This window comes from Psammomys obesus, unplaced genomic scaffold, assembly GCF_907164565.1.
Source record: "Psammomys obesus unplaced genomic scaffold, mPsaObe1.curated_primary_1811, whole genome shotgun sequence".
NCBI lineage: Eukaryota > Metazoa > Chordata > Mammalia > Rodentia > Muridae > Psammomys > Psammomys obesus.
The window spans coordinates 6,548,151-6,566,067 of NW_026585894.1; the positions used below are offsets into that span (position 1 = coordinate 6,548,151).

The following is a 17,917-nucleotide window of genomic DNA, read 5'->3' on the forward strand; positions in this document are numbered from 1 at the left end:
GAAGAAGAAGAAGAAGAAGAAGAAGAAGAAGAAGAAGAAGAAGAAGAGAACAAAACGAGGAGGACAAAAGGGAAAAAAGAGGAGGAAGAAAGAGTAGTAGTAAAAGATAACAAGAATGACATGATAGTAGCAGTAGAAGATGAGGATGGAGTGATGTGGTGGAAGATGATGATGATGAGGTGATGGCGGTGGAGAATTATGAAGAGGATGTTGTAGTAGAAGAAGAGGAGGAGGATATGATAGTGGTAGATGAAAAGAATAAAAAGAGTTGGTGGTGGAAGATGCGGATGATGATGTGATGGTAAAGAAGAAGAAGACAGAGGAGGAAGAAAATGAAGAGGAGAAGAAGGAAGAAAATGAGGATGTAAAGGAAGATGAAAAGAGAAGGAGGAGGAGCATATAAAGGATACCTTTTTATTCTCTCTCCATAAAGGGCTACCTCTCCATATTCTGGATTTGCATGAGCCAGGGTACTCCAGATAAAGAGGAAGCTCATACTTCTCATAAACTATGTATTTCTAATAATTCTCAAAGTACCCATTACTCTTCCACTTAAAATATCTCTTTAGATAAAGATTCTTCTATCCAGGCTGAAGAATGAGAAAGAGGAGGGGATAAAGAGAAGGAAGAGGATGAGATGAAGAACAGAAGGAGGAGGAGGAGAAGGGCAGAAAGAAAGAGAACAAGAACAAGAAGGAGAAGGAGATAGATTTTCCCCCCTGGAGGAGTGTGTGTGTGTGTGTGTGTGTGTGTGTGTGTGTGTGTGTGTGTGTCTTATTTCTGTTACTTTACCTAATTATAAATCTCAAATCTATGGTGTTTTATTTTTAACTTTTCATAATAATTGTTTTTGTGATCTAATTCCTCTACTTTATTTTTCTTTTTTTTTAAATTTTATTAATTAAAATTTATTCACGTTGTATCCCCCATAAACCCCCTCCTCCCCTGTTAATCCTACCTTCCCTCCCCATTCTTCACGCATGCCCCTCCCCAAGTCCACTGATAGGGAAAGTCCTCCTCTCCTTCTTTCTGATCCTAGTCTATCAGATCTCATCAGGAGTGGCTGCATTGTCATCTTCAGTGAACTGGTAAGGCTGCTTCCCCCTCAGGGGGAGGTGATCAAAGAGCAGGCCAATCAGTTTATGTCAGAGGCAGTCCCTGTTCCCATTACTATGGAAACCCACTTGGACACTGAAGTGTGATGGCCTACATCTGTACAGGGGTTCTAGGTTATCTCCATGCCTGGTACTTGGTTGGAGTATGAGTCTCTGGGAAGACCCCTGTGTTCAAATTTTTTGTTCTGTTGCACTCCCTGTGAAGCTCCTGTCTTCTCCAGATCTTACTATTTCGCACTTCTTTCATAAGATTCCCTGCACTCTGCCCAAAGTTTGCCCATAAGTCTCACCATCTGCTTTGATAGTCTGCAGAGCAGAGCCTTTCAGAGGCCTTCTGTGGCAGGTTCCTAACTTGTTTCCTATTTTCTTCTTATGATTTCCATCCTCTTTGCCTTTTGGGATGGAGATTGAGATTGACTTTAGTCAGAGTCATCCCTCTTGATTAGCTTCTTTAGATGTACAGATTTAAGTAGGTTTATCCTATATGATGTGTCTATATGAGTGAGTATATAACATGTGTGTGTTTCTGCTTCTGGGATAGCTCACTCAGGGTGATCCTTTCCAGTTCCCATCATTTACCTGCAAATTTCATGACTTCCTTGTTTTTCATTGCTGAGTAATATTCCATTGTGTAGATGTACCACAATTTCTGTATCCATTCTTCACTTGAGGGGCATCTGGGTTGTATCTAGCTTCTGGCTATTACAAATAAAGCTGCTACAAACATGGTTGAACAAATGTCATTAATGTGTACTTGAGCCTCTTTTGGATATATGCCTAGGAGTGGTATGGCTGGATCTTGAGGAAGTGTTGCTCCTAGTTGTCTGAGAAAGTGCCATATAGATTTCCAAAGTGGTTGTACAAGTTTATATTTCCACCAGCAGTGGAGGAGGGTTCTCCTTTCTCCACAACCTCTCCAGTATGTGTTGTCACTTTAGTTTTTCATCTTGGCCATTCTGATGGGTATAAGGGGAAATCTCAGGGTCATTTTGATTTGCATTTCCTTGATGGCCAATGAGGTTGAGCATTTCTTTAAGTGTTTCTCTGCCATTTGATATTCCTCTACAGAGAGTTCTCTGTTTAGCTCTGTTCCCCATTATTTAATTAGATTACTTGGTTTGTTGATTTTCAGCTTATTTAGTTCTTTAGATATACTGGATATTAGCCCTCTGTCAGATAGAGGGTTGGTGAAGATTCTTTCCCAATCTGTAGGCATTTGTTTTCTTTTGATGACAGTGTCTTTTGCTTTACAGAAGATTTTCAGTTTCATGAGGTCCCATTTATTGATTGTTGCTCTTAGAGCCTGTGCTGTTGGTGTTCTGTTCAGGAAGTTGTCTCCTGTACCAATGAGTTCAAGGGTCTTCCCCACTCTTTCTTCTAACCGATTTATTGTCTCTGGTTTTATGGTGAGATCTTTGATCCACTTGGACTTTAGTTTTGTACAGGATGATAAGTATGGATCTAGTTACATTTTTCTACATGTAGACATCCAGTTCTACCAGCACCATTCGTTGAAGATGCTATCTTTTTACAATTATATGGTTTTGACATATTTTTCAGAATCAGGTGTCCATAACTGTGTGTGTTTATTTCTGGGTCTTCTGTTCAGGTCCATTGATCGAACATTCTGTTTCTATGCCAGTACCATGAAGTTTTTATTTCTGTTACTCTACAGTACAGCTTAAGATCAGGAATGGAGATACCTCCCGAAAATCTTTTATTGTAGAGGATTGTTTTAGCAATTCTGGGTTTCCGGTTGTTCCATATGAAGGTGAGAATTTTTTTTCCAGGTCCGTAAAGAATTGTGTTGGTAATTTGATGGGAATTGCATTAAATCTCTAGATTGCTTTTGGTAAGATGGCTATTTTTATTATGTTAATCTTGCCAAGCCATGAGCATGGGAGAACTTTCAATCTTCTGATATCTTCTTCTAACTCTTCTTTCAGAGACTTGAAATTTTTTTTTCATACAAGTCTTTGACTTGCTTGGTTAGGGTTACACCAAGGTACATTCTGTCTTTTGTGGCTATTGTGAAGTGTGTTGTTTCCCTAATTTCTTTCTCAGACATTTTGTCTTTTGTATACAGGAGGGCTACTGATATTTTTGAATTAATTTTGTATGCAGCCACTTTGCTGAAGGTGTTTATCAGCTGTAGGAGTTCCCTGGTAGAATTTTTGGGGTCATTCAGGTATGCTATCATATCATCTGCAAATAGTGATAATTTGACTTCTTCCTTTCCAATGTGTATCCCCTTGATCTCCTTCATCTGTCTTATTGCTCTAGCAAGGATTCCAGAACTATGTTGAAGAGATATGGAGAGAGTGGGCAGCTTTGCCTTGTGCCTGATTTCACTAAGATTGCTTTAAGCTTGTCTCCGTCCAGCTGATGTTGGCTATAGGCTTTACTATGTTTAGATATGTGCCTTGTATCCCCGATCTCTCCAATACTTTAAACATGAATGGATATTGGATATTGTCAAATGCTTTTTCAGCATCTAAGGAGAGTATCATGTGCTTTTTTTCTTTCAGTTTGTTTAAATGTTGGATCACATTGATGGATTCCCATATATTGAACCACCCCTGCAAACCTGGGATGAAGCCTACATGGTCATAGTGCAGAATAGGTTTGATGTGTTCTTGTATTCGGTTTGTAAGCATTTTGTTGAATATTTTTACATCAATGTTCGTGAGGGAGATTGGCCTGAAATTTTCTTTCTTTGTTGGGTCTTTGTGAGGATCAGGTACCAAGGTGACTGTGACTTCATAGAATGAATTTGGTAGTGTTCCTTCTGTTTCTATATTGTGGAATAGTTTGAAGACAACTAGAGTTAGCACTTCTTTTAACGTCTGGTAGAAACTCTCTGGTCTGCACTAAAACTCTCTGGTCCTGGGCTTTTTTTCAGATGGGAGACTTTCGATGACCACTTCTATTTACTTGGGGGATATAGGACTATTTAATTGATTTACCTGTCTTGATTCAGGTTTGGTAAGTAGAATTGATCAAGAAAATTGTCTATTTCATTTAGATTTTCAAATTTTGTGACATATAGACTTTTGCAGTAAGTCCTAATGATTGTTTGGATTCCCTCAGTGTTTGTAGTTATGTCCCCCTTTTCATTTCTGATTTTGTTGATTTGGATGGTGTCTCTCTGCCTTTTACTTAGCTTGACTAACGGTTTGTCGATCTTGTTGATTTTCTCAAAGAGCAAGCTCTTGGTTTCATTGATTCTTTGAATTGTTTTATTTGTTTCTAATTGATTGATTTCAGCCCTGAGTTTGATTATTTCCAGCCTTCTACTCCTCTTTTGTGTGTCTGCTTCTTATTTTTCTAGGATTTTTAGGTGAGCCATTAATTTGCTTGAATGAGCTGTCTCAAATTTCTTCTTGAAGGCACTTAGTGCTATGAACTTTCCTCTTAGCACTGCTTTCATTGTGTCCCACAAGTTTGGGTATGTTTTGCCTTCATTATCATTGAATTCTAGGAAGATTTTAATTTCTTTCTTTATTTCTTCCCTGACGTAGCTGTTATTTAGTAGCAAGTTGTTCAGTTTCCATATGTGTGTAGGCTTTTTGCTATTTCTGTTGTTGTTGAGGTCCAGCTTTATTCCATGGTGATCAGACAGAATACAAGGGATTATTTCAGTCTTCTTGTATCTGTTGAGGCTTGCTTTGTGACCAACTATATTGTCTATTTTGGAGAAGGTTTCATGAGGTGCTGAGAAGAAGGTAAGTTCTTTTGTGTTTGGGTGTAATGTTCTGTAAATGTCTGTTAGGTCCATATGATTCATGACCTCTGTTAGATACATTGTTTCTTTGTTTAATTTCTGTTTTGTTGACCTGTCCTTGTTGAGAGTGGGGTGTTGAATTCTCCCACTATTAATGTGTGGAGATCTATGTGTGGTTTAAGTTTTATCAATGTTTCTTTTACAAATGTGGGTGCCCTTGTATTTTGGGCATTGATGTTCAGGATTGTGATATCTTCCTGGTGGAATTTTCCCTTGATGAGTATGATGTGTCTGTCCTCATCTCTTTTGATTAATTTTGTTTGAAAGTTTATTTTATTAGACATTAGAATGGTTCCTCCTACTTGCTTCTTTGGTCCATTTGCTTGGAAAGCTGTCTTTCAGCCCTTTACCCTCAGGTAATGTTTATCTTTGTTACTTAGGTGTGTTTCCTGTATGCAACAGATTGCTGGGTCTTGTTTAAGCATTCATTCTGTTAGTCTGTGTCTTTTTATTGGAAAATTGAGTCCATTGATGTTGAAAGAGATAAATGACCAGTGGCTGTTACGTCTATTGATTTTGATGTCCGCTGTGGTCATAAGTTTGTGTGCTTCGTTGCTTTTTGTTTTACTGTAGTGAGGTTAATTATTTCCTGTGATTTCTTGAAAGTAGCTAGTCTTCTTGGCTTGTGTTTTTCCTTCTAGTGTCTTCTGTAAAGCTGGATTTGTGTGTAGGCATTGTTGAATTTTTTTTTGTCCTTGAATATATTGTTTTCTCTATTTATAATGTCTTCCTCCTTAATTCTCTAGTTGGATTGAGTTTTTAAACTCTATCTTTATTTCAGCTTGAATTTTATTCAATAATTCTATTTTTTAAAATTAATCTGGTTTCAAATTCTAGAATGTGTCATCATTTACATCAGCTTTATATTTTCTTTATGGACATTTTTCTAGCATTTATTCTCTTTAACTTCATTGCCATGTTGGTTTGTGTCTTTAGACTCCTTGAATTATTTAAAGAACTTAATGATTTCTCTTGTAAGTTCCATGTTCTGAACTACATCTAGGTCACTATCATCAGATAATATTTCTATAAACTTGTGGATGAACAGTGATATTTCATAATGCTTGTGTTTTGTGACAAGACTAAGCATATGGACTTATTTTATGGGTTCTAAGCCTGATGTTAACACAGTAGGCTGGGCCACAACACAGAATATACAGGCCAGACTGGGCCTGAAATTTAAATATTGTATGGTAATGACAAAGTCAGTTGGATACATGGAAGTTAGGGGAACTAGAAATGAGTGTATGTTGTGCATTCTTGCCCAAATCTCTGTGTTGGGGACAGGATGGGTAATGCTCACCAGACTAAGCCAGAACACTATATCAGGCTATATCCGACTATATATATATAGACTATATATTTATAGTCTAAACTATATCAATATATATATATATATATATATATATATATATATATATATATATATAATCAGAACTATATGTAGACTATGTAAGAACACTGGGGAAGATACTGTCACTGAAAGATCAGGGGGATTCACAAATTGCAATCCAGTGCAAGATGTAAGAACCAGGCTGTGCCTGGAAGTTAAGCATGGTGCATGCAGGAGAAAGTCAGGTGGACATGTAAACTCGGGACTGGGCAGTATTTTATAGTTTTAGTTTATTATTATAGAAATCTTCTATTTCACTGGTTTTTGTGTATTTCTATTTTTTTTTTCTTGAGTCTACAGTGAAGGGGATTGTGAGTGAGTTACCCAGATCTGGAAAGACATACATGATTCTTACTTATAAGTGAGTATTAGCCATATAATACACAATAACCATACAACAATCTGCAGACCTAAAGAAGCTAAGTAAATAAGAGCACCCTAGGGAGGATGCTTAATTCTTATTCATAAGGGCAGTTGAAAACTGGGAATAGGACTGGAGCCTACCACAGATATTCTCTGAAACAACTCTGCCCAGCAGTGGACTAAAGCAGAGGCTGAGACTTAGAGCCAAACTTTGGGCAAAGCACAAGGAGTCTTATGGAAGAGTGTGTTTGTGGGAATAGAAGGATCCAGAGGGGACAGAAGCTCCACAAGAAGACTAACTAAGCCAACAAATCTGAGCCTAATGTGGCCTACAGAGCACAAAGGACCATGCCTAGAGAGAACCTAGAACCCCCTGCCCAAATGTAGTCCATAGTTAGGGCACCAGGTGCTGCCCTATGCTCCTTGATCACTTCTCGTCTTGCCAGACCACAGAAGAAGAGGTTGCAGGCAGTCTTAATGAGACTTAATAAACTGGGGTTAGTTTGTGAGGGAGGAGAGCTCCCCATTTCTGAGGACTAGGACAGGGAGATGAAGGAAAGAGAGAAGGAGGATGGGACTAGGAGGAGACAAGGGAGGGGGGCTATGATTGGGATGATAACTGAATAAATTTAAAAAAAAAAACTAAATTAAAAATGGGATATCTGACAAGACCGGGTAGGTTAGGGTCAGATGGAAGGGGAGGAGAAACTCCCCTGTTAGTGTTCTAGAATAGAGGTATAGGGGGAGGGAGGATGGGATTGGGAGGGAATGAGGGTGGGGGCTACAGCTGTGATACAAAGTGAATAAACTGTAAGTAATAAAAAATAAAGTTATAAAGCATTAAAAAAGGATGGATTCATTGATTTATTTCTCAACATGGTTTTCATCAGTATATAAATGAATCATGATCTGTAGCTAAAATATATTCATCAATTCAAATTATTTTCTAATGGACTTAGTGTTCCTTAGTATTCTCTATAGAATCATTTTGAGTCCTTCTATTTCTTTGATTTGCCTTATTAGTATAGCTAAATATTCAATTATATTGAATAAATATTAGAAGGTTGAGTACTTATTACTCATTTTAAAATAAACTTTATTTCTACTTTCTTGGAAGATCTCCTTCATCTACTCTGGTACCTTACAAGCTACCTAAGGTCTGTGGTTATTTGATTGAAACACACTTAAAATCTAATATCCACACATTAGAGAAAACATGCAACCTTTCTTTCTTCCTTCCTTCCTTCCTTCCTTCCTTCCTTCCTTCCTTCCTTCCTTCCTTCTTTTTATAACCTGTTCAATGCACCCCTATCCTCTCCACCCAGTTACCCAGTCCCAACATCACACTTTCCTCCCCTTTATTCCCTTCTCCTCTTCTTCTCAGAAAAGGAGACATTCCTCCATGGGTGCTAATCCACCCTGGCAAAAAAAGTCACAGCACAGCTAAGAGCATCTGCTCCCACTGAGATAAGACTAGGCAGCCCATCTAGGGGAAAGGGATACAATGGCAGGCAAAGGAGTTAGAGACAGCTTAGGCTCCCACTGTTAGGGGACCCACATGATGACAAAGCAGCACATCAGCTGCATATGTATAGGAGGCCTAAGTCCAGCAAATGCATGCTGTTTTGTTGGTGGTTCAGTGAGTCATGATGGGCTCATGTTAGTTTACAGTATAGGTCTTCTTTTGGTATCCATGATTCCTCAAATTCCCTCAGTCCTTCCCCCCATTCCTTCACAAGACTCCCTGACCTCTGCCCATCATTTAGCTGTGGGTCTCGCATCTGCTACCATCAGCAGCTGGATGAAGCCTCTCAGAAGACAGTTATGCTAGGCTCCTGTCTACAAGCATAACAAAGAATTTCTTTTCTATCTCCATTCATTTAACTTCAAATTTCATTTTTTAACAGCTGAATAACATTCTGTTATGTAAATATTCCACATTTCCATTATCCATTCATCAGCTGAAGGACATCTAGGATATGCCAATTATTGGCTATTGTGACTTCAGCATTGTCTCCAGTGGCAGTACAGACCATGGGTACCACCAGCACCACAATGGCCTCTGGGGCAACATGGGCAATTGACACAAATATGGTCTCCAGCACCAACCTGGCTCATAAACATCAACATGGATTCTGGCAGCAGCACAGACTACAGACATCCCCCATTACCTTCAGTGGTAAACATGGTCCCAGAGGAAAACAGACCCAAACATGGCCCTCAGAGGAAGAATTGTCTTTCTTTAAGTGTTTCTTAGTCATTTGAGTTTTCTCTATTGAGAATTCTGTTTAGATCTGTATCCCAATTTTTAATTGGGTTATCTTATTTTTTGATATCTATTTTCTTGAGCTGTTTATATATTTTAGATATTAGCCCTCTGTCAAAGATGGAGTTGGTAAATATTATTTCCTATTCTTTAGGTTACCACTTTGTCCAAATGATGATGTTCTTCGTTATGCAGAAGCTTCAGTTTCATGAAGTCATACTTATATATTGCTGATTTTAGTGTTTTTGCTAATGGTGTTTTGTTCAGAATCTTCTATTTTTCCCTATGCCAGTGAAAGGTTAGAGTTAATTCCTGGGGCTGGGACAGAATCACAAGACCACATTCCTTTCAGAGCAGAGGGTTAGCCCAGAGGTTAGGGCAGAGTCCCACATTCCTTTCAAAGCAGATGGCCAGCCCACAGGCTAGGGCAGAGTCCCACATTTCTTTCAGATAATGAGCCAGCAGCAGTCCCCACCCAGATAAACCTCAGGGTATGACTGGAGTCACATGGACCCTAAGAACTAGAGGTCAAATGTCTCCCAGGTAGCTAGGCCCCACCGTTAGCAGTCTTGGTGCCTAAAAATAGACCAATCATTTTAAAGGCCAGCTTCCCTAGAGACCACTCCACTTGCATTTTGTTCCTCTTACCCAATCCTGTAATGCCAAGGCTTGTACTACCCCACTGGTGGTTTTGCTCCTGTAAAAACCTTGATCTCCAGGAGCTGGGGGTCGCTTGCCCAAATGTCTTTGTAAAGGCCAGCCACCCGGCCTGAGCTTGTAATAAAAAGACCCTCAAGTGTTTTGCAACAGAGTCAATTCCTGTAGATCTTTTGGGGGCTCGTGAACTGGGTGTAACACCAGTGAGTTCAAGTGCCAAATTTCTAATCTGTCATATTTTCCTTTTCTGTCAGGATATTTAGTTTTCTTCTCCATCTCTCTGTCTGTCTGTCTTGTCTGTCTCTGTTTCTCTCTCAGTCTGTAAAAATTTTGGATTCATTTTTCTTAAAAGATATGCTATCATTTGATACTACTATTGGTATGAAATAATAAACAATTTATAATTTGTACTATTTAATGCTACTGATTTTAAACACACAACATTCTAGTATCTATAAAGTTCATGCCTAGTAGTGTAGCCTACATATTTTCAGTTATGGTAAATTTTTTCTGTATGTGAAAACATATAAGCAGAGAAAATTCTGAATTTGTTTTAGAATAATAATTTGACCTAAAAGTCAATTTATCTTTCACAAAACATGTAAACACTTATTTAACAGTTGCATATGTTAGTGTTCAATCATTTCATTTTATTTTCTCAAATTACAATATTGTGAAATTAATTTTGTTCACTTTTGAATAGGTATGTAATGTCTGTTTTTCACATGAAGAATAATGTCCCTAAAATCCCAATGGTGGTGATAATAGTAGTAAAATATAGACTTTTTTTTCATCATCTTTATTGAGAAATGAAGCATGACTGATCATTATTTTATTAAATCTACACTTCAGTTTTTAAGCTTATTGCCCCAAGGAAGTTTGGGTGCCATTTTTTTTTTAAAGAAATTATTCTGCCACTCTACATGAAGTAATCATGCCTGGTACTGCAAACCTAGCATAATTCACTGGGCTAGTGAAGTCATGGAATTTATGAAAGAATTTACTACCTCCACTTTAATAGGACATAATAATTCCTCACTGAAGTCTAAATTTTATCTTTATATACATAAGTGAGTGTAGATACTTTCACTCATTAAAGAAGGCACTCTACTTGGAATGAAGATCATTACAGAAACCTATGACTAGAAATAATATAGGGGTGAACATCTAAGTGGAGCCCAGCCACAATAAATACATCTACCCTACAGTTTCTACAACTGTGGTTCAGGGAATATTGCAGAGATATGGCAAATAATGAAAAAATACAAACAAAACAAAAATGTGTAAGAGCCAAAATAGCAGGAAGTCCACTCTGAAATAGTTTCTCCTAGGAAAGGCTGCCTGAATAAAACCTAAACAATAACAATATCAATGAACATTTTAATGTTGAAAGAGCTCCCTTAAAAGTTCAGACAGTCCCACTCCTATACACAGAATTATAGGCAACAGTGATTGCTGAGAGAATTAGCTTCTCCTGGGAACACGACCTGTTATTGTTGTCCAGTGCAGATTGGTAAACTTTATAACAACAGCAACAGCATAAACAGACCCAGTAGGTTTTACCAACACACACACACACACACACACACACACACACACACACACACACACCAATAATATTCAAAGAAGCAGTCTATTAACTGGAGATTTGGGTGAAAGGGAGAAGCTTGGGGGTAGCTGGGAGGGGATGAATGGAGAAAGAGGAAAAATTTGATTCTATTTTAATTAAGTATTATTTTTTTTTAAAGTGGACATGACCAAAGCAAGGGCTAAAAGAGATATGTCAGTTAATAAAATATCTACTGTGCAAGGATGAAGACCGGAGTTTGAAACCTGAAAACTTATATAAAATCATGGGTATAGTGATGCATGCCTTTAACCTCAGTGCTAGTTGTATGGAGACATGCAGATACCCGAAGATCACTGTTTTGTCAGCTAATCTAGAAGAAATGATGTGTATCAGGATCAATAAGAGATATTCTTAAAACATAAATTTGAAGAATGGTCAAGGAAATAAAAAACACAACAAACAACTGCCTCTGTATACATGTAACCCCTGGATAAGATTAAATCCTAAAATGAAAAAAGAAGTATAAATTGCAGATTCTTTGAGGAAAATCTGACATTTTTAGTAAAATTGTTATTATTAATATTGCATTAAAATACACAGATAAGGTGAAATTTAGACTTGATTTAATAGGAGAATAAATAAGAATTTCATGAGTTAAACTAAGAATTATGAATAATTACATTGTGTACTTTATTTTTCTTTCAACTTTATCAAGCCTTATTACATAGAGATATTCAGGCTTTAAAGTAACATCATGCAGTTCTTACCTTTTATTCATCACACCATTATGTAGTGTCTTCTTACACTGAATAGGATAACCTGAATGAACAATAAGAAATGAGGTAATGAAGTGACATTTTGATATGTTAGCTATGAAAGACACTGGGAAATTCTAATTTTCCTTTCTATTTTTTTTTCTTTTTTCTTTTCATATATCCTTTTGTGGTGTATGTAGGATATGTTCATATTTACCTATGGGAGCACACATGTGTAAGGACGTTTCTGTGTTTGTATAGGCATGCATGGAGAAGCCTGGGGTTGGCAACAAACATCTCCTTCCATTGCTCTTTCACATTATTATTTAGAGATAAGATCTCTTACTTGAACTCAGGGCTTTTCAATATGGCTAGTATAACTAGCCAGTTTGCTGCAAAGATCTTCTGTATATACTTTCCAAAACCAAAATTACAGGCATGCTATAATGTGCATCTAGAATTTTTGTGGATTCTAGAGATCTAAACTCTGATCCTCTTGCTTGTACAGCAGTACTTCAACCACTGAGCAATCTCTCCAATCTCCCATTTTCCTTCTTAGTAGGTGAATTACTTTGTAAGAAGCCAATGCTATATGTAAGACAACATGCCACCTGCCACAATCATGGAGCCTTATGCAGAAATCCATATAGAGAGGAACTGGGACCTCTGTCAAATATCAATGAAAAACTGGAAATTTTTTACAAGCTACTTGGTAAGTGGGATGTATTCAAAGTGATTTTGTTTCTGGCATGTCTTCACATAACAATATCTCCAGCCAACACTTTGAATCTGAGAAAGATTTTGAGAAAATACAAACCAGTTAATCTTTTTCTCAAATATTCACAAGGAGAGAGAAAAATACTTAGTGTGCTGTACTATACAATTTTTGGTTTTGAATTTTCCATTGAAAAGCATTACGTAACCAATAGATTCTCCTCTAGTTGGACAGGAGGAAGGAATTAGAGAAAGACAGAAAGGCATACATTTATTGATATATAAATTCAGGCTATGAACTTTTACTTAATATGTGTATACATGATGCCTATTATTCTGAGTCTCATTAGTTGTACTCCAGAGTTGTACTCTTTACTTGCCCAATTCATTTTCTCATTATGAAAAACTATTGTTTGAATGACTTCTTGTTAACGTTTCTCACCTTTTCCCACAAATAGTGTATTCATAGTTTCTTCATTGAGTCCATTTACTTAACCAGTCTATTATTTGGAAGAATGGTTCATTAAGACTTAATGAACTTAATGGTTCATTATGATGACTCAAACTGAACACCTCCTATGACATCTACTTTTTTCAGAAGGAAATCACTCATTAGAGAACACTGATGGCAAGCTCATGAAAAGTTATGAGTCATTATTAATTAGTCCTCAGGGCTAATTGAAGTCATGGATCTTTGAGAAGAATGTGTAACTACCATTTTACTAAAACAGCATAATCCTTAGGTACTCTCAAATTAACTGTACTTATACCCAGATAGTAACATAGTTTCCTAAACAGTACCTCCACAATGAAACAACAGTTAAGATCTGATGGGTGAATTTCCCTGTCATATATGTACTATCTAAAAGAAGATACCATCCAAGTTGTCTTTCTGAGGATTGATCGTCTTACCCCAGGTCCTCTTTCTTGTTTATCTTCTTCAGGTGTACAGATTTTAGTATGTTTATCCTATTTTATAGGTCTAATACTCACTTATAGGTGAGTATATATCATGTGTGTCTTTCTGCTTCTGGGATGCCTCACTCAGGATGATCTTTTCTAGATCCCACCATTTACCTGCAAAGTTCATGATTTCCTTGTTTTTAATTGCTGAGTAGTATTCCATTGTGTAAAAATACCACAATTTCTGTATCCATTCCTCATTTGATGGACATCTGGGTTGTTTCCAGGTTCTGGCTATTACAAATAAAGCTCCTACAAACATGGTTGAGGAAATGTCCTTGTTGTGCACTTGAACACCTTTTGGATATATACTTAGGAGTGGTATAGCTGGAAATTGAGGAAGCATTATTCCTAATTGTCTGAGAAAGTGCCAGATTGATTTCCAAACTTGGAAAGACAAAGGAGATGGACATTGTAAGTAGGAGAAAACAAGTAACAGGACAGGAGCCTACCACAGAGGGCCCCTGAAAGACTATTCCTATCAGTGTATCAAAACAGGTGCTGTGACTCATAACCAAACCTTGGGCAGAGTGCAGGGAATCATATGAAAGGGGGAGTTAGTATGACCTGGAGAGGACAGGAGCCCCACAAGGACCAAGTATATCCGGGCTCAGGGATCTTTTCTGAGACTGTTTCTCCAACTATGGACCATGAATGGATATAACATAGTACCCCTGCCCATATATAGCCCACTGCAGCTCATTACCCAAGTTGGTTCCCTAGTTAGGGGAACAGGGACTGTCTCAGACATGAACTCAATGGCTGCCTCTTTAACCTCCCCCCTCCCCGAGGGAGAAGAAGCCTTGCTAGGCCACAGAGGTGGACATTGTTGCCAGCCCTGAAGAAACTGATAAGCTAGGATCAGATGGAAGGGAGGAGGACCTCCTCCATCAGTGGACTTAGAGAGGTGCAGGAAGGAGATGAGGGAGGGAGAGTGGGATTGGGAGGGAAGGAGGGAGGGGGCTACAGCTAGGATACAAAATAAATAAACTGTGATTAATATAAAAAATAAGAAAGGAAGAAAGAAAGAAAGACAAGAAGATAACTTGTTATCTGGGAGAGATTAAGAGAAGGAAATGAATATGAAAATTCTATTTTATAATGTTCTTAAAGAACAAATACAAACATTATTTAAAAAGTTCCAGTCAAACAATTTTATACAATAGTATAAACAGACATAACCCATATAAACCATGATATAATAGAATTCTTAAAATGAAATACTCTCATATAATAAAACTTCATCAAATAAAAATATCCTTGAGATGTATACAATTGAAGTCTAAGAAAGGAATAACAGAGGAAATTAATAACTAGCAGAGTTTCTTTGTACAAAATGTTTAAAGGAATTATGCACCAATAAAAACACACAAGATCTGCTATCATGAAAAAGAATAAAAATACAAGCATCATTAGCAGAGCAAATAAGTACACAAAAAATAAAAAAATAAATATATTCTTTACACAAATTCTCAAACCACAACACCGATAACAGAAAGTGAAACAACAAATAAATAAGATAAGAAATAATTGACAAAATTTGAGCAATTTCTGTATTTTATCAATAATATAGATAGGATAAAGTCACTAATTAAATATTTACGGTGATTAAATAGGAAGTTAAATCAAAATCAAGTGACAAAGTGCAAACTTATATCAACAGTATACATATAGAGAATATGAAAAAGGAGGAATGAAAAATAAAACCTTTAACATACATAGATAATCTAAAAGAAATGCACACAAAACAGATATTAAATTAAAACGTAAAAAGTGATGAATGGTCACTAAATGATAATCAAAGTATTGATTTGTCAAGGGAAAAAATAAATTACAAATATACATACATATAGCATTCAAATATCCAATGGTTATCGGGCCTTCATTGTTCGCGGTGGGCCGGGTATTTTTATGTAATTGCCGCCAAAGAAGAAAGCGAAGTAACCTCTAGTCAAGCTAGGAGGGCGGCTCTTCCGCAGCCATAGCCGCCTCAACAACTTGGGAGGTAGCGAAGGGCAGGGAGCTGGACCCTGCAGGGTGCCGCCGCGCCTGCGGCAGCCATAGAGGATGAGATGCCCAAGACTCTATATGTCGGTAACCTTTCTCAGGATGTGACAGAAGCTCTCATCCTCCAGCTCTTTAGCCAAATTGGACCTTGTAAAAACTGCAAAATGATACAGTTTTGGATACAAAAGGATACAGCAGGAAATGACCCGTACTGTTTCGTGGAATTCCATGAGCATCGTCATGCAGCTGCAGAGCTGGCTGCTATGAATGGGAGGAAGATAATGGGTAAGGAAGTCAAAGTGAATGGGCATCAACCCCTAGCAGTCAAAAGAAAGATACAAGCAATCATTTCCAGGTGTTTGTTGGTGACCTCAGTCCAGAAATCACAACTGAAGACATCAAAGCAGCTTTTGCACCATTTGGAAGAGTTTCAGATGCCCGCGTGGTAAAAGACATGGCTATGGGGAAGTCTAAGGGATATGGCTTTGTCTCCTTTTTCAACAAATGGGATGCAGAAAATGCCATTCAGCAGATGGGTGGCCAGTGGTTTGGTGGAAGACAAATCAGAACTAACTGGGCAACCCGAAAGCCTCCAACTCCAAAGAGTACCTGTGAGTCGAACACCAAACAGCTGTCATATGATGAGGTTGTAAGTCAGTCTAGCCCCAGCAACTGCACTGTGTACTGTGGAGGGGTGACGTCAGGATTGACAGAACAACTAATGTGTCAAACTTTTTTTCCATTTGGATAAATAATGGAAATTCGAGTCTTCCCAGATAAAGAATATTCATTTGTTCGGTTCAATTCCCATGAAAGTGCAGCACATGCGACTGTTTCTATTAATGGTACTACCTTTGAAGAGCATACGGTGAAATGCTATTGGGGCAAAGAGACTCTTGATATGATAAATCCCGTACAACAGCAAAATCAAATTGGATACCCACCAGCATATGGCCATTGGGAACAATGGTATGGAAATGCACAACAGATTGGCCAGTATGTGCCTAATGGTTGGCAAGTACCTGATAAATGGAATGTATGGCCAGCCATGGAGCCAGCAGAGATTCAATCAGACCCAGTCTTCTACACTGTGGATGGGACCCAATTACAGTGTGCAGCCACCTCAAGGGCAGAATGGCAGCATGCTACCTAATCAACCTGCTGGGTATTGAGTGGCAGGGTATGAAACCCAGTGAAAACAGACCAAAGAACGGAAGCCAGTGGCATGAAGCCACAGGAAGGGTAGGAAAGTTGTTATTTACTTAAAGATTTATCAAATCAGTCAGTACAAATGCCAGATAAAATGTATTTATTTAAATTATTTTAATCATGAAATTACTTTTCATCCACATTGTTTTAAAAAGGAACAAGATGGTGGATGTCTGCCAATTTTTGCCTTCATTATCTTTTTTGATAAGGTTTCTCAGACCCTTGTTTCAAAGACAAATGCAGGGATTGCTGCCGATTTTTTAAAAAATAAGAGGCAGAAAATTGCACAATGTTGAACTTTTTTCCACTAAAATAGCATGCAGTTTTAGTTTGCATTCTTGATGATTTAAAACATGTAATATAGATGTAAAAAGAAAAGCCAAACTTGTGCAAAGTCTAAGAGTTCTTTATGACTTTCAGCACAGTTCTGTGTTAGGTTTAAAGAGTAGGCATTGTGTGAGCTATACCATCTCCACTGTTATCCCTTTGGAAATTTTAAATGTAAATTATTAGTTTATATAATTTTGTATCTACATTTTTTCACAAATTTGTCCTGCCTTATGAAAATTCTGTAAAATATTCTTAAATGAAAAGAAATGATGTTCACTTAGATTGCAAACTTTTCTCAGATGGACTGATAATTACATTCATCTTGTTTTTATATGAGAACGTGCCTCCAGGATTCCCTTTTGGATTTGTTTAAAAGGATTTTTATCTTCTGTGATAAACTTTGCCATGTACTAGCAACTAGAAGAACAAGAGATTTATTACTGAAGAGCATCTGCAATGTGATAAGTGGTCACCTACTTTTACATGTGCTATTTTCTAAAATATTTCAGCAGTTAGCAAACTTTGTATGTCATTTTCTTCCTGTAGGTGTCATGAAGAGTAGACATGAGAGAGGTTTTACATTTATTTGCATGTGAATATCACATACATACTTTGGTAGTCTTTGATACAAACTCATCTGCTCTTGTTTTTCAAGAATTTTGAGACACAAAGTTGTATGTAAAGGAATATATTAGTTTGATGTTTTCTAGTTAGATTTACTTTAAAAAGTAAACCCACTTTAATATGTATAAATGATAGTTGTGAAACTGTAGAATATTCCTCTGTCAGGC

The 17,917-nt window shown here is 37.4% G+C and overlaps 1 pseudogene; it reads left to right on the plus strand.

Annotated features, from left to right (window-relative positions):
- The first annotated feature begins 15,646 nt into the window (after positions 1–15,646).
- Positions 15,647–16,783, plus strand: LOC129670985 (cytotoxic granule associated RNA binding protein TIA1-like; annotated as a pseudogene).
- The last annotated feature ends 1,134 nt before the right edge of the window (positions 16,784–17,917 follow it).